Source organism: Mobula hypostoma, chromosome 8 (assembly GCF_963921235.1).
Source record: "Mobula hypostoma chromosome 8, sMobHyp1.1, whole genome shotgun sequence".
Classification (NCBI taxonomy): Eukaryota; Metazoa; Chordata; class Chondrichthyes; order Myliobatiformes; family Myliobatidae; genus Mobula; species Mobula hypostoma.
In genome coordinates, this window is record NC_086104.1 from 683,124 (window position 1) to 709,157 (window position 26,034).

At 43.1% G+C, this 26,034-nt stretch overlaps 1 protein-coding gene across 2 annotated transcripts in view; it reads left to right on the top strand.

Annotated features, from left to right (window-relative positions):
• LOC134350321 (translocating chain-associated membrane protein 2-like) overlaps positions 1-26,034 on the top strand; it is an 89,619-nt gene that overhangs the window by 1,558 nt on the left and 62,027 nt on the right. The gene's annotated exons all lie outside the window — the stretch shown is intronic.

The following is a 26,034-nucleotide window of genomic DNA, read 5'->3' on the forward strand; positions in this document are numbered from 1 at the left end:
AGATGTTGGAGTCAATTGTTAAGGATGAGGTGATGGAGTACTTGGTGACACATGACAAGATGGGGCAAAGTCAGCACGGTTTCCTTCAGGGAAAATCCTGCCTGACAAACCTGTTGGAATTCTTTGAGGAGATTACAAGTAGAATAGATAAAGGGGATGCAGTGGATGTTGTATATTTTGGACTTTCAGAAGACCTTTGACAAGGTGCCACACATGAGGCTGCTTACCAAGTTAAGAGCCCGTGGTATTACAGGAAATTTACTAACATGGTTAGAGCATTGGCTGATTGGTGGGAGGCAACGAGTGGGAATAAAAGGATCCTTTTCTGGTTGGCTGCCAGTGACTAGTGGTGTTCCCCAGGGGTCAGTTTTGGGACCACTTCTTTTTTATGCTGTATATAAATGATTTAGATGATGAAATAGATAGCTTTGATGCCAAGTTTGCAGATGATATGAAGATTGGTGGAGGGGCAGGTAGTGTTGAGGAAACAGGTAGGATGCAGAAGGACTTAGACAGACTAGGAGAATGGGCAAGAAAGTGGCAAATTAAATACAATGTTGGAAAATGCATGGTCATGCACTTTGGTAGTACAAATAAATGTGTGGACTATTTTCTAAATGGGGAGAAAATCCAAAAATTTGAGATGCAAAGGGACCTGGAAGTCCTTGTGCAGAACTCCCTGAAGGTTAACTTGCAGGTTGAGTTGGTGGTGAGGAAGGCAAATGCCATGGTAGCATTCATTTCAAGAGAACTAGAATACAAGAGCAAGGATGTGATGCTGAGGCTTTATGAGGCACTGGTGAGGCTTCACCTTGAGTATTGTGAACAGTTTTGGGCTCCTTATCTTAGAAGAGATGTGCTGACATTGGAGGTTCACAAAGATGATACCAGGAACAATGATCCTGGATATACTGTCTGGGTAGTCTCTGGCCCCTGGGCATGAACATTGAATTCTCCAACTTCTGGTAGTTCCCTCCCTCTCCCTTCCCCCATCCCAGTTTCACTCTGCCCCCTCCTCCTGTTGCCTATCACCTCCCTCATGGTTCCGTCTCCTTCTGCTACCCATTGTACTTCCCCCTATTCCTTCTTCACCTTTCCTGCCTATCCCCTCCCTGCTTCCCCTCCCCCACCTCTTGATCTTTCACCTTACTGGTTTTTCACCTGGAACCTACCAGCCTTCTCCTTCTCACCCTCCCCCCACCTTCTTTATAGGGCCTCTGCCCCCTCCCTCTTCAGTCCTGACGAAGGGTCTCGGCCTGAAACATTGACTGTTCGTTTCCACGGATGCTGCCTGACCTGCTGAGTTCCTCCAGCGTGTTGTGAGTGTTGCTTTGTCCCTCCCTAGTTTTTTCACTGTTAATATAACTGAATAACCTAAGGATGTATCTATCCTGCGCCGTCTGAATTTTCCCCAGAAACTCCAGCCATTGCTGTTTTGTCATTATCCCTACTGGTGTTCCCTTCCAATCAACTTTGGCCAGCTGCACTCTCATACCTCTGTAATTCTCTTTGTTCTATTGTAATACTGATACATCTGACTTTATCTTCTCCCTTTCAAACTGCACTCTATCTTTTCATGATCACTTTCTCCTAAGGGTTCCTTTACATTAATCTCCTTAATCAAATCGGGTTCATTACGCAACACCCAATCAAGGATTTTCTTTCCCCTAGTGGGCTCAACCACATGCTGTTCTTAAAAAGCCATCTCATAGGCATTCTACAAATTCACTGTCTTGGAATACAGCACCAACCTGATTTTTCTCAATCTACCTGCATAATAAACCCCCCTATGACTATCATAAAATTGCAATTTTGACATGCATTTTCTATCTTCCCTTGTGATTTGGAGTCTACATCCTGGCAGAGGCCTGTATATAACTCTCATCAGGATCTTTTCACCCTTGTAGTTTCTTAACTCTACCCACAAGGATTCTACATCTTCCAATCTTATATTAACTCTTTCTAAGGATTTGATTTCATTTTTTACCAACCAAGCCACGCCACCCCACCCCCTCTGCCTGCCTGCCTGTCTTTTCTATCCAATGTGCATCATTGGATGTTAAGCCCCAATAAACACGAGGTTCTGGAGATGCTGGAAATCTAGAACAACACATGCGTAAAATGCTGGAGGAACTTGGGTCAGGCAGCATCTATGGAGGGGGAATAAGTCAATATTTTAGATTGAGACCCTTCATCATGTTAATCTCACGACAATGATCTTTCAGCCACGACTCAGTGATGCCCGGAGTATCACACCTGCCAGTCTCTTTACAAGTTCATCTACTTTATTCTGTATACTGCATGCATTCAAATATAACACCTTCAGACTTGTATTCACCACCCTTTTCAATTTTTCATGTTGGCTGAAGTTAAATTCTTATCCCTTTCTAATCTTCTAGTCGTGTTCTGGAGATCAGTAAGCATCCTGCACTCTCCTTCCCTTTTGGGCAACACGGTGATGTAGCAGTTAGCACCACGCTTTCCAGCAACAGGCTGTAAGATCGGGATTTAATTTCAGCCTGTGTCATTCTCCCAGTTACTGCCTGGGATTCCTCTCGCATTCCAGAGATGTAACGATGAGGGTTAGTAAGTTGTGGGCATGCTGTGTTGGTACGGTGACACTCATTGGCTGCCCTGCTCAGTCCTTGCTGATTTGATTTGATGCAAATGTATGTTTCAGTGCAGGTTTCAATGTATATGACAAAGCTAATCTTCATGTTGTACGTTGTCTGTACAATTCCAAACAATTAAACCCACCCCCTACTATTGACGTTCCACAACCCTGGTTATGTGACTTGTCAGCACACTTGTCCTGGTGAAGTTCTATTGGAACATCTCCCTCCTTCGCCATTGACCCCACAAGGTGTCAGTGCCCTACAAATTCAAACCTACTTCTCCGACACCAATCTCTAACCCTCATATCTGTAACATACATCAAAGTTGCTGGTGAACGCAGCAGGCCAGGCAGCATCTCTAGGAAGAGGCGCAGTCGATGTTTCAGGCCGAGACCCTTCGTCAGGACTAACTGAAGGAAGAGTGAATAAGGGATTTGAAAGCTGGAGGGGGAGGGGGAGATGCAAAATGATAGGAGAAGACAGGAGGGGGAGGGATAGAGCCGAGAGCTGGACAGGTGATAGGCAAAAGGGGATACGAGAGGATCATGGGACAGGAGGTCCGGGAAGAAAGACGGGGGGGGGGTGACCCAGAGGATGGGCAAGAGGTATATTCAGAGGGACAGAGGGAGAAAAAGGAGAGTGAGAGAAAGAATGTGTGCATAAAAATGAGTAACAGCTGGGGTACGAGGGGGAGGTGGGGCCTAGCGGAAGTTAGAGAAGTCAATGTTCATGCCATCAGGTTGGAGGCTACCCAGACGGAATATAAGGTGTTGTTCCTCCAACCTGAGAGTGGCTTCATCTTTACAGTAGAGGAGGCCGTGGATAGACATGTCAGAATGGGAATGGGATGTGGAATTAAAATGTGTGGCCACTGGGAGATCCTGCTTTCTCTGGCGGACAGAGCGTAGATGTTCAGCAAAGCGGTCTCCCAGTCTGCGTCGGGTCTCACCAATATATAAAAGGCCACATCAGGAGCACCGGACGCAGTATATCACCCCAGTCGACTCACAGGTGAAGTGATGCCTCACCTGGAAGGACTGTTTGGGGCCCTGAATGGTGGTAAGGGAGGAAGTGTAAGGGCATGTGTAGCACTTGTTCCGCTTACACGGATAAGTGCCAGGAGGGAGATCAGTGGGGAGGGATGGGGGGGACGAATGGACAAGGGAGTTGTGTAGGGAGCGATCCCTGCGGAATGCAGAGAGAGGGGGGGAGGGAAAGATGTGCTTAGTGGTGGGATCCCGTTGGAGGTGGCGGAAGTTACGGAGAATAATATGTTGAACCCGGAGGCTGGTGGGGTGGTAGGTGAGGACCAGGGGAACCCTATTCCTAGTGGGGTGGTGGGAGGATGGAGTGAGAGCAGATGTACGTGAAATGGAGGAGATGCGTTTAAGAGCAGAGTTGATAGTGGAGGAAGGGAAGCCCCTTTCTTTAAAAAATGAAGACATCTCCCTCGTCCTCATATCTGTGATCGTATTAACCCTGTGGTAATTTGCTCAAAATTTATCGAAGAGTACAGCACAGGAACAGGTCCCTTGGCCACAATGTTGTGCCGAACCAGTTAAATAACTCATCAAATACTTACACAATCTCCCTATCCTGCTATTTTCCTCACATTCATAAACCTGTGTAAAAGTCTCTCTCTGACGTAACATGCCTCTACCCCCAGGCACCCACTATTCTCTGAGTAAAACATCTTGTCCTCGCTTCTCGGTGAAATTATCCCTTACGTACATGCCCTCTGGTATTAAACATTTCAACCCTGGGAAAAAGCTGCTATATTGCTCCACCTCTCCACTCGGCTGAGGAATCCAAAGGAACGGCAGAGACCAATACAGTTTGGCACCAGTGGCATCACAGGAGTTGCCAGTCAGACTCCAACTCCAGACTTTTCCTGCGGTTTTCCTCCCAAAGCCTCCATGAGTGGGTACAGCTGTTAGACAGCGGAGGTTTGAGATCAGAGTTTTCCTTCTAGATGACCTGTAGGACAGCTGTTGAGCTGAATCTGCCCCCAAGCGACTGGTTTTAAGGTGTGGTAACTCAGCTTTGCCACTTCTCCTGTTGGTAGAAAGGGTTCCACCGGGCTTAGTAGCTAAGCCACATGTGAAGGCCAGGAGTTGGATGTGGTTGTCCAAGGCGATTTGAGCCGCAGATAGGTTATCCCCATACCACCCCCATCTATAATGGCCTGGAGGAACCTACGCTATCCGTGCCTCTCATAATCTTATCAATGTCTATCGCATCTCCCCTCAGCCTCTGCCGACCCAGAGAAAACAACTCAAGTTTGTCCAGCCTCTCATTGTAGTACATGCCCTCCAATCCAGGCAGTGCCTGCACCCTCTCCAAAGCCTCGACATCCTTCCTATACCAGAGCTGTCTGCAATACTCTTCATGCAGCCTAACAGGAGTTTTATAAAGCTGCAACTTAACTTCCTGACTTTTGAACTCATTTCCTCGACTGATAAAGGCCAGCATGTCATATACCTTCATAACCACCTGTCAACCTGTGTAGACAATTCATCCACCTTGCTTATCATTCTAGTGTTAAAATAAAGACTTTTCAGCCCCAGTCCCAACCTGCTCCTTTCATTCTGACATGGTGTTCTCGCAAGTTCAAAGTAAATCTAGTATCGATGTATCTATCACCAAACACCAAACTGACAGTCATTGCAATAGATACAAAGAAACATAGTGGGATGAATGAAGAAACTAGATACAAAGACAAACAACTAATGTCTGAAAGAAGACAAACTGTACAAGTACCAAAAAAATCACAACAGGGAATATCAGTCTGGATACTGCGGGGAATGAAAATCACAGCAGGGAATATCAGTCCGGATACGGCGGGGAGTGAAAATCACAGCAGGGAATATCAGTCTGGATACTGCGGGGAATGAAAATCACAACAGGGAATATCAGTCCGGATACTGCGGGGAATGAAAATCACAGCAGGGAATATCAGTCCGGATACTGCGGGGAATGAAAATCACAGCAGGGAATATCAGTCCGGATACTGCGGGGAATGAAAATCACAGCAGGGAATATCAGTCCGGATACTGCGGGGAATGAAAATCACAGCAGGGAATATCAGTCCGGATACTGCGGGGAATGAAAATCACAGCAGGGAATATCAGTCCGGATACTGCGGGGAATGAAAATCACAGCAGGGAATATCAGTCCGGATACTGCGGGGAATGAAAATCACAGCAGGGAATATCAGTCCGGATACTGCGGGGAATGAAAATCACAGCAGGGAATATCAGTCCGGATACTGCGGGGAATGAAAATCACTGCAGGGAATATCAGTCCGGATACTGCGGGGAATGAAAATCACAGCAGGGAATATCAGTCCGGATACTGCGGGGAATGAAAATCACAGCAGGGAATATCAGTCCGGATACTGCTGCAGGGAATGAAAATCACAACAGGGAATATCAGTCCGGATACTGCGGGGAATGAAAATCACAACAGGGAATATCAGTCCGGATACTGCGGGAATGAAAATCACAACAGGGAATATCAGTCCGGATACTGCGGGGAGTGAAAATCACAACAGGGAATATCAGTCCGGATACTGCGGGGAGTGAAAATCACAACAGGGAATATCAGTCCGGGTACTGCGGGGAATGAAAATCACAACAGGGAATATCAGTCCGGATACTGCGGGGAATGAAAATCACAACAGGGAATATCAGTCCGGATACTGTGGGGAGTGAAAATCACAACAGGGAATATCAGTCCGGATACTGCGGGGAATGAAAATCACAACAGGGAATATCAGTCCGGATACTGCGGGGAGTGAAAATCACAACAGGGAATATCAGTCTGGATACTGCAGGGAATGACCTAACTGCAGATGGGTCTCTGTCATCAAGTCTGACTCTGTGACTCAGGAAGGAAGTGGGGAGAAGAGGTGAGCTGTGGTGATGGTATTTGTTAGTTAGAGTCATAGAGAATTACAGCCCTTCAGCCCATCTAGTTCATACCACAACCATTGAAACTGCCTACTCTCATCAATCTGCACTGGGACCATAGCCCTGCATACCCCTACAATTCATGTAACTATACAAGCCTCACACGTTGAAATCAAGCTGGCATGCACCACTTGCACTGGCAGCTCATTCCACACTCTCACTGCCCTCTGAGTGAAGTTTCCTCTCATGTTTCCCTAAAACTTCTCACCTTTCACCCTTAACCTATGACCTCTGTCATCCCACCCAACCACAGTGGAAAAAACCTGCTTGCTTTTACTCCTCATAATTTTGTATTTCTCTATTAAATCTCTCAATCTTCTACATTCTAAAGAATATAGTTCTAATGTTACGTAACTGGCAACAATGAATATTAATCGAGACGGGTTATATAAAAACAACCAAACATTTATTAAACACATATAATTAGGAAAAGGGGAGGTGCAACGAGACCTGGGTGTTATTATACACCAGTCATTGAAAGTGGGCATGCAGGTACAGCAGGCGGTGAAAAAGGCGAACGGTATGCTGGCATTTATAGCAAGAGGATTCGAGTACAGGAGCAGGGAGGTACTACTGCAGTTGTACAAGGCCTTGGTGAGACCACACCTGGAGTATTGTGTGCAGTTTTGGTCCCCTAATCTGAGGAAAGACATCCTTGCCATAGAGGGAGTACAAAGAAGGTTCACCAGATTGATTCCTGGGATGGCAGGACTTTCATATGAAGAAAGACTGGATGAACTGGGCTTGTACTCGTTGGAATTTAGAAGATTGAGGGGGGATCTGATTGAAACGTATAAAATCCTAAAGGAATTGGACAGGCTAGATGCAGGAAGATTGTTCCCGATGTTGGGGAAGTCCAGAACGAGGGGCCACAGTTTGAGGATAGAGGGGAAGCCTTTTAGGACCGAGATTAGGAAAAACTTCTACACACAGAGAGTGGTGAATCTGTGGAATTCTCTGCCACAGGAAACAGTTGAGGCCAGTTCATTGGCTCTATTTAAGAGGGAGTTAGATATGGCCCTTGTGGCTACGGGGATCAGGGGGTATGGAGGGAAGGCTGGGGCAGGGTTCTGAGTTGGATGATCAGCCATGATCATAATAAATGGCGGTGCAGGCTCGAAGGGCCGAATGGCCTACTCCTGCACCTATTTTCTATGTTTCTATGTTTCTATAAGCGATAAGGGAAAAAAAAACAAAGGAAAACTTTGGATACGCAGCTGTTCACCAACTCGCCACTCGGCTCTGATTCTTAAAGCGTTAAATACGAAAACAGTTCTTAAAGCGATACAGTCAGATACAGTTCTTAAAGCGATAACTTCGAAAGTCCAACAGTTTTACACATTCAATTGGGAGAGACTTCTCTGGAGAACGATTTCTTCACCGATGCACCTTTACTGCCAGTTCTGTCCACAATAAACAGTTTAAATCGACTGACCTTAAATTCCTTTTATTGAGAGAGAGCCTTTGTGCATGAACTCATTGTGCTATTGCAAGAGTTATCTCAATGCAGGTTCTCTTCAACGAAGACTCAATAAGGTCGATTCTTTATTAAACTGCCAAACGATGCTGACTTCTCTTGATCCTTCACTTTGATGAGTTCTTCACTCTCCCTTCAAAACTGTCGGAATTGAGTAAATTGGCACTTCCAGCCACAAATTCCCAGTTCAATAATACAAATCTTAACATAGAAACATAGAAACATAGAAAATAGGTGCAGGAGTAGGCCATTCGGCCCTTCGAGCCTGCACCGCCATTTATTATGATCATGGCTGATCATCCAACTCAGAACCCAGCCTTCCCTCCATACCCCCTGACCCCTGTAGCCACAAGGGCCATATCTAACTTCCTTTTAAACATAGCTAATGAACTGGCCTCAACAGTTTGCTGTGGCAGAGAATTCCACAGATTCACCACTCTCTGTGTGAAGAAGTTTTTCCTAACCTCGGTCCTAAAAGGCTTCCCCTCTATCCTCAAACTGTGACCCCTCGTTCTAGACCTCCCCAACATCGGGAACAATCTTCCTGCATCTAGCCTGTCCAATCCCTTTAGGATCTTATACGTTTCAATCAGATCCCCCCTCAATCTTCTAAATTCCAACGAGTACAAGCCCAGTTCATCCAGTCTTTCTTCATATGAAAGACCTGCCATCCCAGGAATCAATCTGGTGAACCTTCTTTGTACTCCCTCTATGGCAAAGATGTCTTTCCTCAGATTAGGGGACCAAAACTGCACACAATACTCCAGGTGTGGTCTCACCAAGGCCTTGTACAACTGCAGTAGTACCTCCCTGCTCCTGTACTCGAATCCTCTCGCTATAAATGCCAGCATACCGTTCGCCTTTTTCACCGCCTGCTGTACCTGCATGCCCACTTTCAATGACTGGTGTATAATGACACCCAGGTCTCGTTGCACCTCCCCTTTTCCTAATCGGCCACCATTCAGATAATAATCTGTTTTCCTATTTTTGCCACCAAAGTGGATAACTTCACATTTATCCACATTAAATTGCATCTGCCATGAGTTTGCCCACTCACCCAACCTATCCAAGTCACCCTGCATCCTCTTAGCATCCTCCTCACTGCTAACACTGCCACCCAGCTTCGTGTCATCCGCAAACTTGGAGATGCTGCATTTAATTCCCTCATCCAAGTCATTAATATATATTGTAAACAACTGGGGTCCCAGCACTGAGCCTTGCGGTACCCCACTAGTCACCGCCTGCCATTCTGAAAAGGTCCCGTTTATTCCCACTCTTTGCTTCCTGTCTGCTAACCAATTCTCCACCCACACCAATACCTTACCCCCAATACCGTGTGCTTTAAGTTTGCACACTAATCTCCTATGTGGGACCTTGTCAAAAGCCTTTTGAAAATCCAAATATACCACATCCACTGGTTCTCCCCTATCCACTCTACTAGTTACATCCTCAAAAAATTCTATGAGATTCGTCAGACATGATTTTCCTTTCACAAATCCATGCTGACTTTGTCCGATCATTTCACCGCTTTCCAAATGTGCTGTTATCACATCCTTGATAACTGACTCCAGCAGTTTCCCCACCACCGACGTTAGGCTAACCGGCCTATAATTCCCCGGTTTCTCTCTCCCTCCTTTTTTAAAAAGTGGGGTTACATTAGCCACCCTCCAATCCTCAGGAACTAGTCCAGAATCTAACGAGTTTTGAAAAATTATCACTAATGCATCCACTATTTCTTGGGCCACTTCCTTAAGCACTCTGGGATGCAGACCATCTGGCCCTGGGGATTTATCTGCCTTCAATCCCTTCAATTTACCTAACACCACTTCCCTACTAACATGTATTTCGCTCAGTTCCTCCATCTCACTGGACCCTCTGTCCCTTACTATTTCTGGAAGATTATTTATGTCCTCCTTAGTGAAGACAGAACCAAAGTAATTATTCAATTGGTCTTGTAAGAGAACGCACCTTCCATTTTAAAAATGAAACTGCGTCACAAAATCAAACACGCAACAGTAACGGAGGCACAACAAGTTCTACCTGGAAATCTACAAACTCAAAAAAAACCCACTCCGTCACCTGAGTTGACTCTTATATAGTCACAGGGCACATGTCATCACGTGACCTCACATCGGCGGGAAAATCACATCAGGTGACCTCCAAAAGACCATTACAGCATTCTCACAAAAAAAACCAGATCTCCTTGAGCATATAACACCTCCCTCCAAAAAAAATAATTTTAGTCTCTTGAAGAACAAAAATTTAACAATTTATACATGAAAATACAAAGGTATAAAATTTACAAAATACACAATATATACCATCTTATCTTTCAGCCCTTTACAAACTAATGTACAGTAGGAGTGTTACAAATGATAAAATATCACTCCAAAATAAAAACAAATTTTCATTGTACATTTAACATCTAGCAAACAGTCAGCAATCACATTATCTTTACCCTTGATATGAGTGATCAAAATATTGTTGTACTGTAACATTAGACTTCAATTTAATAATCTTCTATTTTTGTTTTTCATCTTACTTAAAAACACTAATGGATTGTGATCGGTATAAACTGTGAGCGGTTTATGCGTAGAACCAACATACACTTCAAAATGTTGCAAAGCTAAAACAAGAGATAACAATTCTTTTTCTATTGTTGAATAATTTCTTTGATGGGCATTAAATTTCTTAGAAAAATAAGCTGCTGGACGATCAACTTAATCACCATCATCTTTTTGAAGCAACACTGCTCCTGCAGCTTCATCACTAGCATCTACAGCTAACAAAAATGGTTTTTCAAAGTCAGGAGATTTAAGTACAGGTTGACTACATATTATAGCTTTCAATTTATCAAATGCCTCCTGACAAGACTCTGTCCAAACAAACTTCTAATTTTTCTTTAAGAGATTAGTTAATGGAAGAGCAATGTTTGCAAAATCCTTACAAAATTTTCTGTAATATCCCACCATACCCAAGAATCTTCTGAGGGTTTTTCTACCAGTGGGAGTGGATACTTCCAAAATTGCCTGAACTTTTGCTTGAACAGGTGCTAACTTCCCCTGACCCACAACATAACCAAGGTAAGTCACTGTGGCATGGCCAAATTCACTTTTGGATAAGTTAATAGTTAAATTAGCTTTTGAAAGTCTCTCAAATAATTTCTCCACCGTCGCAATATGTGCTTTCCACATATTATTCCCTGTAACCAGATCATCAATATAGGCATCTGTATCTTCTAACCCCTGAATCACGCTATTAATCATCCTCTGAAAAGTACTTGGGGCATTCTTCATCCCAAATGGAAGAACATTATATTCATATAACCCAGATGGGGTTACAAATGCTGAAATCTCTCTATCTCTGTTCGTCAATGGAACACACCAATAACCTTTTAACAAATCAATTTTTGTACGGAATTTGGCCTGTCCAACTTTATCCACACAATCATCTACTCTAGGGATTGGATATGCATCGATCTTTGTCACAGCATTCACTTTTCTGTAATCTGTACAAAACCTAATACTGTTGTCTGGTTTAGGCACCATAACACACGGTAAACTCCAATTCGAATTAGAATGTCTAATATCATTTTCTAATATGTACTTAATTTCCTGTTCAGCAAGTTCACATTTTTCCCTGTTCATTCGATACGGATGTTGTTTTATGGGTTTTGCATCTCCCACATCTACATCATGTGTAGCTACGGTGGTTCTTCTAGGGACGTCTAGAAATAAATCTCTATATTTAAAAATTAACTGTTGCATCTGTTCTCTCTGTTCCAGCTGTAAATGAGCTAATTTTTCATCAATGTTTTCCAGAATTTTTGAATTTGGCAATCTGGCTGAAATAATGTTGGGTTAGAATGAGTTTCAGATGAATCCTCTAGTAAATTTTCATCAAGATCAGACTCATTATTAATCACAACAGTCATAGTAGCCACTTCTCTTTCATAACTTTGGTTCTGTCTTCACTAAGGAGGACATAAATAATCTTCCAGAAATAATAGGGGACAGAGGGTCCAGTGAGATGGAGGAACTGAGCGAAATACATGTTAGTAGGGAAGTGGTGTTAGGTAAATTGAAGGGATTGAAGGCAGATAAATCCCCAGGGCCAGATGGTCTGCGTCCTAGAGTGCTTAAGGAAGTAGCCCAAGAAATAGTGGATGCATTAGTGATAATTTTTCAAAACTCGTTAGATTCTGGACTAGTTCCTGAGGATTGGAGGGTGGCTAATGTAACCCCACTTTTTAAAAAAGGAGAGAGAGAGAAACCGGAAAATTATAGACCGGTTAGCCTAACGTCGGTGGTGGGGAAACTGCTGGAGTCAGTTATCAAGGATGTGGTAACAGCACATTTGGAAAGTGGTGAAATCAATGGACAAAGTCAGCATGGATTTGTGAAAGGAAAATCATGTCTGACGAATCTCATAGAATTTTTTGAGGATGTAACTAGTAGAGTGGATAGGGGAGAACCAGTGGATGTGGTATATTTGGATTTTCAAAAGGCTTTTGACAAGGTCCCACACAGGAGATTAGTATGCAAACTTAAAGCACACGGTATTGGGGGTAAGGTATTGGTGTGGGTGGAGAATTGTTTAGCAGACAGGAAGCAAAGAGTGGGAATAAACGGGACCTTTTCAGAATGGCAGGCGGTGACTAGTGGGGTACCGCAAGGCTCAGTGCTGGGACCCCAGTTGTTTACAATATATATTAATGACTTGGATGAGGGAATTGAATGCAGCATCTCCAAGTTTGCGGATGACACGAAGCTGGGTGGCAGTGTTAGCTGTGAGGAGGATGCTAAGAGGATGCAGGGTGACTTGGATAGGTTGGGTGAGTGGGCAAATTCATGGCAGATGCAATTTAATGTGGATAAATGTGAAGTTATCCACTTTGGTGGCAAAAATAGGAAAACAGATTATTATCTGAATGGTGGCCGATTAGGAAAAGGGGAGGTGCAACGAGACCTGGGTGTCATTATACACCAGTCATTGAAAGCGGGCATGCAGGTACAGCAGGCGGTGAAAAAGGCGAATGGTATGCTGGCATTTATAGCAAGAGGATTCGAGTACAGGAGCAGGGAGGTACTACTGCAGTTGTACAAGGCCTTGGTGAGACCACACCTGGAGTATTGTGTGCAGTTTTGGTCCCCTAATCTGAGGAAAGACATCCTTGCCATAGAGGGAGTACAAAGAAGGTTCACCAGGTTGATTCCTGGGATGGCAGGACTTTCATATGAAGAAAGACTGGATGAACTGGGCTTGTACTCGTTGGAATTTAGAAGATTGAGGGGGGGGGATCTGATTGAAACGTATAAAATCCTAAAGGGATTGGACAGGCTAGATGCAGGAAGATTGTTCCCGATGTTGGGGAAGTCCAGAATGAGGGGCCACAGTTTGAGGATAGAGGGGAAGCCTTTTAGGACCGAGATTAGGAAAAATTTCTTCACACAGAGAGTGGTGAATCTGTGGAATTCTCTGCCACAGGAAACAGTTGAGGCCAGTTCATTGGCTATATTTAAGAGGGAGTTAGATATGGCCCTTGTGGCTACGGGGGTCAGGGGGTATGGAGGGAAGGCTGGGGTGGGGTTCTGAGTTGGATGATCAGCCATGATCATAATAAATGGCGGTGCAGGCTCGAAGGGCCGAATGGCCTACTCCTGCACCTATTTTCTATGTTTCTATGTTTCTATAATGTGGCTCGCCAAATACAGGAATTGGTTGCAGTGGAGCCACTGGAGTAACCTGATTAGGTTTACCAACAATTTGACATGAATGACACGTTCTACAAAATGTTGCCACATCTTGTCTTAAACTAGGCCAATAAAAATGTTTAGAAACTTAGTTCATAGTTTTATTTACCCCTAAATGACCACCCAAAGGAATACTAAGAGCCATAGTCAAAATCTCATTTCGGTAAATTTTAGGAACAACAACCTGATATTAACTTCCCATTCCTCACTAGCGGGAATTGTAGGCGATCTCCACTTTCTCATTAATACCCCCTTTTCAAAATAATATCCAACTGGTACTTTTCCAATTTCACTATTTGGAAGAGCTTGTTCTTTTAATTTAATTATCTCGGGATCCCTACCCTGCTCTGCTATCATCTCCTTCCGAGATAAAGACAAATCTTCCTGATCTGACTTACCATCAAAATCCTGATCAAATAAGGTGGGTAAGAAAGTTTCTGATACATCCTCAAAATTCGAATCTTGATTTGAACTGTCATGGGTAACAACCTCATCCTTTACATCAGTCTTTTTAACCATAGCTCTTGTTACAACACAGGAAGAATCTGTGTTAGAATCCCTCTATGGTTCCTCAGAATTTGAATTTATTGTCAAATGCACTTCAGGAAAAACTTGCCACCTGCTAAATCATTCCCTAACAAAAGAGAAACATCATTCACAGGTAAACTGGATTGTAGTCCTACTTTAACAACCCCTGTAACTAATCCTGACCTTAAATTTACTCTATGTAAATGTACTGGCATAAGGGCACTCCCTACTCCTCTTATATAATTTACCTCACCAATGTCAGACTCATCACTAAACCTTAACACACTATCTAATATTAGTGATTGTGAAGCTCCAGTACCTCTAAGTATCCTTATCGGTACTGCATTGGATCCTTCTTTCAAGGATACAAATCCTTCTGTTATAAAAGCCTCATATCCCTTCTTAACTTGGTCAGACTCTGACACATCTTTAATATTTTCTAAACCCTGTGGTTTTACAGGTTTTTCAAATGCTGCGCACAAGCATATGGGGCCACTTCTTTCTCTTGCCGTTTCATTCGGAAGCAGTTAGCCACTACATGTCCAGGTTTCTTTTCTTACAATAGTTACAAATAATACCAAAATGTCTTTCCTTCACATGTCTCCCTTCATCCTTACTTTTCTCACTAACTTCAAATTTAATGTCTGATTTACCTTGTCTCTCTGTGTTAGTTTTCCTTTTAAAAAATTTACCTGGAGAAAATTTATTCTTGTGAATTAAAACATACTCATCAGCCAATTTAGCAATCTCCTGCAATGTAGCAGTGTCCCGTTCATTTAAGTATGTTCTTAATTCAACAGGAATGCTTCTTTTAAATTCCTCCTGCAAAATCAGCTCTTTCAATTTACTATACTCCCCATTCACATTTTTAGAGGAAACCCATCTCGCAAAACACACAGATTTCTCATAAGCAAATTCCACGTAAGTTTTTTCCACCGATTTCTTCAAACTTCTAAATCTTTCTCTATGTGCTTCTGGAACCATCTCGTATGCTTTTAATATATTCTCTTTAACAATATCATAATCCAGTGCTTGCTCAGCATTGAAAGCTGTATAAACTTGTTGTGCCTTGCCTTTAATTACACTTGGTAACATCACTGGCCATTGGTCCTTCGGCCACTTTAAACTCAGAGCAACTATTTCGAAATGCTGAAAATAAGCATCCACATCAGCTTCACTAAATGGAGGAGCCAAAACAACCTCACAACTAGCAATAAATTGTTTCGTAGAACCAGAAGACTGATTCCCAGACCTTAATTTTTCCATCTCTAGCTCAAATTTCCTCTGGTTTTCAGCTTCTCTTTCTTTCATTTCCACTTTAAATCTTTCAAACTTTAATTGTTCAAGATGCAACTGCATTTCCAAATTACTCATTGGAAACTTCTTTAACACCTCCTCCTCAAAATATTCTAAATTAATATAATGTTCAGCAATTTTCCTTTGTATGAAAGCCTTGGTAGAATTTCTCATAATTCCTTTAATATACAACTTCTTAGCAATCTCCAATACCACAGGTTTTCTGGCATTCTCTAAAAATCCCGAGTCAGGCGTCTTCAAAAACTCGTCAATATCCATTGTTGCCGAATACAACACACACCAATCAAACCAAAAGAAATCGGGTATTCCCTTTTACCAAATCAAAATGGCAATTACCAGCACTTAAACTCAAAATTGGAACATATCCCGGACGAGCCCACACAAAATTATGTTACGTAACCGGCAACAATGAATATTAATCGAGACAGGTTTTATGAAAACAACCAAACATTTATTAAACACATATAAACGATAAGGGAAAAAAAAACAAAGGAAAACTTTAACCGGAGGTTAACAGGTACGCAGTTGTTCACCAACTCCACTCGGCTTTGGTTCTTAAAGCGTTAAATACGAAAACAGTTCTTAAAGCGATACAGTCAGATATAGTTCTTAAAGCGATAACTTCGAAAGTCCAACAGTTTTACACATTCAATTGGGAGAGACTTCTCTGGAGAACGATTTCTTCACCGACACACCTTTACTGCTGGTTCTGTCCACAGGATTCCCGATGCCAAAAATAAACAGTTTAAATTGACTGACCTTAATTTCCTTTTAGAGAGAGAGAGCCTTTCTGCATGAACTCATTGCGCTATTGCAAGAGTTATCTCGATGCAGGTTCTCTTCAACGAAGACTCAAGGTCGATCTTTTATTAAACTGCCACCCGATGCTGACTTCTCTCGATCCTTCACTTCGATGAATTCTTCACTCTCCCTTCAAAACTGTCGGAATTGAGTAAATTGGCACTTCCAGCCACAAATTTCCAGTTCAATAATACAAATCTTGTAAGAGAACGCACCTTCCGTTTTAAAAATGAAACTGCATCACAAAATCAAACACACAACAGAAATGGAGGCTCAACAAGTTCTACCTGGAAATCTACAAACTCAAAAAAAACCCACTGCGTCACCTGAGTTGACTCTTATATAGTCACAGGGCACATGTCATCATGTGACCTCACATCGGCGGGAAAATCACATCAGGTGACCCCCAAAAGACCATTACAGCATTCTCAGAAAAAAATAGATCTCCTTGAGCATGTAACACTAACCTGTTCAATCTTTCCTCCAGACCTGGTAACATCCTTGTAAATTTTCTCTGTACTCTTTCAACCTTGTTTACATCTTTCCTGTAGTTAGGTGACTAAAACTTAATACAATATTCCAAATTAGGCCTCAACGTCTTATACAACTTCAACATAACCTCCCATCTCCTGTACTCAATACATTGATTTGTGAAGGCCAATGTGCCAAAAATTTTCTATAACCCTATCTGCCTATGGCACCACTTTCAGTGGATTATGGACATGTATTCCCAGATCCCTTTGTCCTACCACACTCCTCAGAGCCCTACCAAGCCCTGCCGTCCGCTGTGTGCCCTGCCGTCGGCCGCGAGCCCTACCGTTCGCTGCATGCCCTGCCCTGGTTTGTCCTCCCAAAGTGCAGCACCTCACATTTATCTGCATTAGATTCCATCTGCCATTTTTCTAGCTGGTGCAGTTCCCTTGACAAGCTCTGATACTTCCTCGCTGACCACTACGCGCCCAGTCTTGGTGTCATTAACAACAAATGATCCAGTTAACCACATTATCATCCAGATTGTCGATATAGATGATAACGGACCCAACACCAATCCCTGTGGCACTCCACTAGTCACAGGCCTCCAGTCAGAGAGGCAACCATCTCCTACCACTCTTTGGCTTCTGCCACAAAGCCAATGCCTAATCCAATTTATTGCCTCACAGACTACCTTTGTATCGATGTAAAGTTCTCCTGTTTTCAAGATCCCTTACCTTTAGTGTCCCCCCACCTTCCCTTCTAATATTACTCCACTCCTCCTATTTGTGTTCCCAAGCCCCCTCCCCAGCCCCAACAACTAACTTTGTTCTCCACCCTTTCCTACTTTTATCCATGTATTACGCAGTGGATACCTTCCCCCAGCTGGTTCCATCTGCTATACGCCTTTCCACTAATGGTCTCCATTCTCACCTTCTCAGCTCCTTTACATCAGTATCCAGCATTGGTAGCCCTTTGCGTTCCTGCTCATCTCCCTCCGGTAGAGTCTCCAACTTTCAGTCTCTTCTGACCTCCCCACCGGTTCCATCTTGCTTTCTTCCCATCTCTGTATCCACCTTTGCCCCATGTTTCCCTTCGCACTTTCTCAACTGCTTCCGCAGATGGTTTTCGTTCAGCCTCCCCTCTCTGAAAAGCCGAGATAGAGTGAATGTGAAGAGGATGTTTCCAATCCCCTAGGTTGGCACAGCTCAGAATAGAGGAATGTCCCTTTAGAACAGAGATGAGGAGGAATTTCTCGAGCCAAGGGGTTGTGAGTCTGTGGAATTCATTGCCACAGGCGGCTGTGGAGGGCAAGTCTTTGCGTATATTTGAAGTGAAGTTTAATAAGTTCTTGATTAGTCAGTGCTTTAAAGATGAAAGGGAGAAGGCAGGAGAATGGTGTACGATGGAAAAGTGGAGTAGACCGGATGTACCGAGTGTCTATGGTCTCTGAATGCCAGCTATCCTTTCTCTCTCCACTCAGTCTTGATCTGAAACGCCGGCAATTCCTCCCCCCCCCACCCTACCAATGCTGCTCGACCCACTGAGTTCCTCCCTGATTGCTTGTTGCACCAGATCACACCTGCTGTCTATATAGCATTGGTAATGGTGGAAAAGTGTATCCCCAGGCTAAATCCTGGAATGGTTGGGTTATCCTATCGTGATTGCCAAAAAAAGTTTGGTCTGCACAGATACGAGCTTTGCAGATTCTGGAACTTTTAGATGTCAAGACCATCAGACATAGGAGCAGAATGAGAGCAGTTGGCCAGTGAGCCTCCTCCGCCATTCCATCATGGCTGATTCTTTATCCCTCTCAATCCCATTCTCTTGCCTTCCCCTCTAATCTTTGACACCCTGACTAATCAGGAACCTTTCAATCTCTGCTTCAAATATACCCAATGGCTTAGCCTCCACAGTCATCTGTGGCAATGAATTCCACAGCTTCACTGTTCTCTGGCTAAAGAAATTCCTCTTCATCTCCGTTTTAAATGGGCATTCCTCTATTTGAGGCTGTGTCCTCTGGTCTTGGGCTCCCCCACTGTTGGAAACATCCATCCTAGCTATGCCTTTCAACATTCGATAGTTTCATTGAGATTCCCCCCCCCCCCATTGTTCTGAACTCGAGTGAGTACAGGCCCAGAGCCATCAAATACTCCCCATAAATTAACCCTTTCATTCCAGGGATAATTCTCATGAACCTCTTCTGAACCCTCTCCAATGACAGCATATCATTTTTTAATAGCTCTTGAGCAATACACTAAGAATATTGGAGGAACTCAGCAGGTCAGGCAGCATCAATGCAGGGGAATAAACAGTTGAGATTTTGAGCTTGGGAGAGAGACAAGTAGTCAATTCCTGGAATACTGCCAAATCACTTTACTGGTGCAGTTCTGTTGCTCGCCTGCCCTATGTTCCTTCTAAGCTCTGTGCGCGCACACGTTTTCCAACCAGCGCACAAAGAAAATTAATGTGCACACAAAAGGTTAGTTACCTAAAATAGTGTAGTAATTAATAATTATACTTATTGAAAGTCTTTGAGCTAACTGTTTCTGTTACCTAGGTAGTCGGTTTTCAAATACCACAATGCACGTCACTAATTTACGTCACCTCACCTTTCTGTTCCGGTTTGTACAGCTGCATCACAGCGGCAGCCATCTTTGGCGGACAGTGTTCATATCGTAAAGTTTACAAAGATCTGTTTCAAATCCTGTAGATAGCTTACTAAGCTTTTATGGAAAAAGATCAGTCAAATGACCCTGCGGCTAATTACTGTCACAGGAAATTGATAAACATCACATACAAAGTAGCTTTACAGGTTTTAAGTGATGTCTTTGATGAACTGGCTGCACTGTGCAAGATTTTGCAAAAGCGTGGCCTGACACCGATTGATTCACTTCATTTTGCACGAGGCAAAATTAACAAGATAAGAAAGCAGTATCTGGGAGACAATATTTCGTGGAGTGACAAAGTTAAAGTTTTGCTAAGCGAACAACATGAAGAAAATGTCACAGTAGATACAAGTTCACTGTTGACTTTTATAAGTAGTCGTTGTGTTCATTTAGAAGAAAGGTTTCCTGAAGATGAGGTACAAGAATGGTCAGCTTTTCATTTCTCCGCAATTGCAGATTGGGACTTCACATTTGGCGATGAACAAGTTAATGCCTTATGTCTAAAATATCGTAATTTTCTAGCTGAAAATATTGTAATAGACAGTTTAATGATTTCAGATTTTCTGTGCAAGAAAATATTAAATCCAAACTGATTTCAAACTTTGCTCAAATGGTGGCACTTGTACTTCAAAATGAACAGTTATGCGACCTTGCACATTTGAATGGACATTGGGGGAACCTTTCTTGCATCAAGTCTGGACTGTGAGCGGACTTTTAGCCTAATGAATCAACTCAAAAACAAGCTGAGAAACCGTTTAGGTGAATGTCATTTGGATATGTTAATAAGAATCAAAAGTTATCAATTGGATGGAAGTTCTATTAGTCTAGATAGAGTTTACAAAGAATGGGTAAATGCCAAAGACAGGAGAGAGAAAAAAATAACCGAGGACCTTAAATATGTATGTTAATTTGTTGTTATTTTGTACAGTTTATGTCAAATATTTTGTAAACCTGCATAAACTGTGCCAAGTGTGCATTCAGTGCGCATTTACTTTTGTCACAGGAAAAAATGTGCACAACATAATATTTTTGTGTACACTGACTACTAAAAATTAGAGGGAACATTGCTGCTGGCCACTGCCATTTAGTTCTTCACTGATTTTACACTGTCTTCTGTTCCCTCTGTCACTGATTTTACACTGTCTTTTGTCCCCTCTGTCACTGATTTTACGCTGTCTTTTGTCCCCTCAGTCACTGATTTTACACTGTCTTTTGTACCCTTGGTCACTGATTTTACATTGTCTTTTGTCCCCTCAGTCACTGATCTTACGCTGTCTCTTGTCCCCTCGGTCACTGATTTTACGCTGTCCTTTGTTCCCTCGGTCACTGATTTTACACTGTCCTTTGTTCCCTCAGTCACTGATTTTACACTGTCCTTTGTTCCCTCGGTCACTGATTTTATGCTGTCTTTTGTTCCCTCGGTCACTGATTTTATGCTGTCCTTTGTCCCCTCGGTCACTGATTTTACGCTGTCCTTTGTCCCCTCGGTCACTGATTTTACACTGTCCTGTGTTCCCTCTGTCATTGATTTTACACTGTCTTTTATTCCCTCGGTCACTGATTTTACACTGTCCTGTGTTCCCTCTGTTATTGATTTTACACTGTCCTGTGTTCCCTCTGTCATTGATTTTACACTGTCCTGTGTTCCCTCTGTCATTGATTTTACGCTGTCTTTTGTTCCCTTGGTCACTGATTTTATGCTGTCTTTTGTTCCCTCGGTCACTGATTTTACGCTGTCCTTTGTCCCATCGGTCACTGATTTTACGCTGTCCTTTGTGCCCTCGGTCACTGATTTTACACTGTCCTGTGTTCCCTCTGTCATTGATTTTACACTGTCTTTTGTTCCCTTGGTCACTGATTTTATGCTGTCTTTTGTTCCCTTGGTCACTGATTTTACACTGTCTTTTGTTCCCTTGGTCACTGATTTTACGCTGTCTTTTGTTCCCTTGGTCACTGATTTACGCTGTCTTTTGTTCCCTCGGTTACTGATTTTACACTGTCTTGTGTTCCCTCGGTCACTGATTTTACGCTGTCTTTTGTCTCCTCGGTCACTGATTTTACACTGTCCTGTGTTCCCTCTGTCATTGATTTTACACTGTCTTTTGTTCCCTCGGTCACTGATTTTACACTGTCCTGTGTTCCCTCTGTTATTGATTTTACGCTGTCTTTTGTTCCCTTGGTCACTGATTTTACACTGTCTTTTGTTCCCTTGGTCACTGATTTTACGCTGTCTTTTGTTCCCTTGGTCACTGATTTACGCTGTCTTTTGTTCCCTCGGTTACTGATTTTATGCTGTCTGGTGTTCCCTCGGTTACTGATTTTACGCTGTCTTGTGTACCCTCGGTCACTGATTTTACACTGTCTTGTGTTCCCTCGGTCACTGATTTTACGCTGTCTTTTGTCTCCTCAGTCACTGATTTTACACTGTCCTGTGTTCCCTCTGTCATTGATTTTACACTGTCTTTTGTTCCCTCGGTCACTGATTTTACACTGTCCTGTGTTCCCTCTGTTATTGATTTTACGCTGTCTTTTGTTCCCTTGGTCATTGATTTTACGCTGTCTTTTGTTCCCTTGGTCACTGATTTTACGCTGTCTTTTGTTCCCTTGGTCATTGATTTTACGCTGTCTTTTGTTCCCTTGGTCACTGATTTTACGCTGTCCTTTGTTCCCTCGGTCACTGATTTTATGCTGTCTTTTCTTCCCTCGGTTACTGATTTTATGCTGTCTGGTGTTCCCTCGGTTACTGATTTTACACTATCTTGTGTACTCTTGGTTACTGATTTTACGCTGTCTTGTGTTCCCTCGGTCACTAATTTTACGCTATCTTGTGTTCCCTCGGTCACTGATTTTACACTATCTTGTGTTCCCTCGGTCACTGATTTTACGCTGTCTTTTGTTCCCTCGGTCACTGATTTTACACTCTCCTTTGTTCCCTCGGTTACTGATTTTACACCGTCCTTTGTCCCCTTGGTTACTGATTTTACGCTGTCATTTGTTCCCTCGGTTACTGATTTTATACTGTCTTTTGTTCCCTTCGTCAGTGATTTGACGCTGTCTTCTGTTCCCTTGGTCACTGATTTGATGCTGTCTTTTGTCCCCTCGGTCACTGATTTTACACTGTCCTGTGTTCCCTCTGTCATTGATTTTACACTGTCTTTTGTTCCCTTGGTCACTGATTTTATGCTGTCTTTTGTTCCCTTGGTCACTGATTTTACACTGTCTTTTGTTCCCTTGGTCACTGATTTACGCTGTCTTTTGTTCCCTCGGTTACTGATTTTATGCTGTTTGGTGTTCCCTCGGTTACTGATTTTACACTGTCTTGTGTACCCTTGGTCACTGATTTTACACTGTCTTGTGTTCCCTCGGTCACTGATTTTATGCTGTCTTGTGTTCCCTCGGTCACTGATTTTACGCTGTCTTTTGTTCCCTTGGTCATTGATTTTACGCTGTCTTTTGTTCCCTTGGTCACTGATTTTACGCTGTCTTTTGTTCCCTTGGTCATTGATTTTACGCTGTCTTTTGTTCCCTTGGTCACTGATTTTACGCTGTCCTTTGTTCCCTCGGTCACTGATTTTATGCTGTCTTTTCTTCCCTCGGTTACTGATTTTATGCTGTCTGGTGTTCCCTCGGTTACTGATTTTACACTATCTTGTGTACCCTTGGTTACTGATTTTACGCTGTCTTGTGTTCCCTCGGTCACTAATTTTACGCTATCTTGTGTTCCCTCGGTCACTGATTTTACGCTATCTTGTGTTCCCTCGGTCACTGATTTTACTCTGTCTTTTGTTCCCTCGGTCACTGATTTTACACTCTCCTTTGTTCCCTCGGTTACTGATTTTACACCGTCCTTTGTCCCCTTGGTTACTGATTTTACGCTGTCATTTGTTCCCTCGGTTACTGATTTTATACTGTCTTTTGTTCCCTTCGTCAGTGATTTGACGCTGTCTTCTGTTCCTTTGGTCACTGATTTGATGTTGTCTTTTGTCCCCTCGGTCACTGATTTAACGCTGTCTTTTGTCCCCTCGGTCACTGATTTTACACTGTCCTTTGTTCCCTCGGTCATTGATTTTACGCTGTCTTTTGTACCCTTGGTCACTGATTTTACACTGTCCTTTGTCCCCTCGGTCACTGATTTTACGCTATCTTTTTTACCCTCGGTCACTGATTTTACACTGTCCTTTGTTCCCTCGGTCACTGATTTTACGCTGTCTTTTGTTCCCTTGGTCATTGATTTTACACTCTCCTTTGTTCCCTCGGTTACTGATTTTACACCGTCCTTTGTCCCCTCGGTTACTGATTTTATACTGTTTTTTGTTCCCTTCGTCAGTGATTTGACGCTGTCTTCTGTTCCCTTGGTCACTGATTTGACGCTGGTATTTGTCCCCTCGGTCACTGATTTTACGCTGTCTTTTTTTCCCTCGGTCACTGATTTTATGCTGTCTTTTGTTCCCTCGGTCACCGATTTTACGCTGTCTTTTGTTCCCTCGGTCACTGATTTTATGCTGTCTTGTGTTCCCTCGGTCACCGATTTTACGCTGTCTTTTGTTCCCTCGGTCACTGATTTTACGCTGTCTTGTGTTCCCTCGGTTACTGATTTTACACTGTTCTTTGTTCCCTCGGTCATTGATTTTACGCTGTCTTTTGTACCCTTGGTCACTGATTTTAGGCTGTCTTTTGTCCCCTCGGTCACTGATTTTATGCTGTCTTTTGTTCCCTCGGTCACAGATTTTACGCTGTCTCTTGTCCCCTTGGTCACTGATTTTACACTGTCCCTTGTTCCCTCGGTCACTGATTTTACGCTGTCTTTTGTTCCCTCAGTCACTGATTTTACGCTGTCTTTTGTTCCCTCGGTCACTGATTTTACGCTGTCTTTTGTCCCCTCGGTCACTGATTTTACGCTGTCCTTTGTTCCCTCAGTCACTGATTTTACGCTGTCTTTTGTTCCCTTGGTCACTGATTTTACACTCTCCTTTGTTCCCTCGGTTACTGATTTTACACTGTCCTTTGTTCCCTCGGTTACTGATTTTACACCGTCCTTTGTCCCCTCGGTTACTGATTTTACGCTGTCATTTGTTCCCGCGGTTACTGATTTTATACTGTCTTTTGTTCCCTTCGTCAGTGATTTGACGCTGTCTTCTGTTCCCTTGGTCACTGATTTGACGCTGGTATTTGTCCCCTCGGTCACTGATTTTACGCTGTCTTTTGTTCCCTCGGTCACAGATTTTACGCTGTCCTTTGTCCCCTCAGTGACTGATTTTAGGCTGCCTTTTGTCCCCTCAGTCACTGAATTTACACTGTCTTTTGTACCCTTGGTCACTGATTTTACACTGTCTTTTGTACCATTGGTCACTGATTTTACGCTGTCTTTTGTTCCCCCGGTCACAGATTTTACGCTGTCTTTTGTTCCCTTGGTCACTGATTTTACACTGTCCTGTGTTCCCTCTGTCACTGATTTTACACTGTCCTTTGTTCCCTCGGTCATTGATTTTACGCTGTCTTTTGTACCCTTGGTCACTGATTTTACACTGTCCTTTGTTCCCTCGGTTACTGATTTTACGCTGTCTTTTGTTCCCTTGGTCACTGACTTTACACTGTCTTTTGTTCTCTCGGTCACTGATTTTACGCTGTCTTTTGGTCCCTCGGTTACTGATTTTACGCTGTCTTGTGTTCCCTCGGTTACTGATTTTACACTGTTCTTTGTTCCCTCTGTCATTGATTTTACGCTGTCTTTTGTACCCTTGGTCACTGATTTTAGGCTGTCTTTTGTCCCCTCGGTCACTGATTTTATGCTGTCTTTTGTTCCCTCGGTCACAGATTTTACGCTGTCTCTTGTCCCCTTGGTCACTGATTTTACACTGTCTCTTGTTCCCTCGGTCACTGATTTTACGCTGTCTTTTGTTCCCTCAGTCACTGATTTTACGCTGTCTTTTGTTCCCTCGGTCACTGATTTTACGCTGTCTTTTGTCCCCTCGGTCACTGATTTTACGCTGTCCTTTGTTCCCTCAGTCACTGATTTTACGCTGTCTTTTGTTCCCTTGGTCACTGATTTTACACTCTCCTTTGTTCCCTCGGTTACTGATTTTACACTGTCCTTTGTTCCCTCGGTTACTGATTTTACACCGTCCTTTGTCCCCTCGGTTACTGATTTTACGCTGTCATTTGTTCCCGCGGTTACTGATTTTATACTGTCTTTTGTTCCCTTCGTCAGTGATTTGACGCTGTCTTCTGTTCCCTTGGTCACTGATTTGACGCTGGTATTTGTCCCCTCGGTCACTGATTTTACGCTGTCTTTTGTTCCCTCGGTCACAGATTTTACGCTGTCCTTTGTCCCCTCAGTGACTGATTTTAGGCTGCCTTTTGTCCCCTCAGTCACTGAATTTACACTGTCTTTTGTACCCTTGGTCACTGATTTTACACTGTCTTTTGTACCAT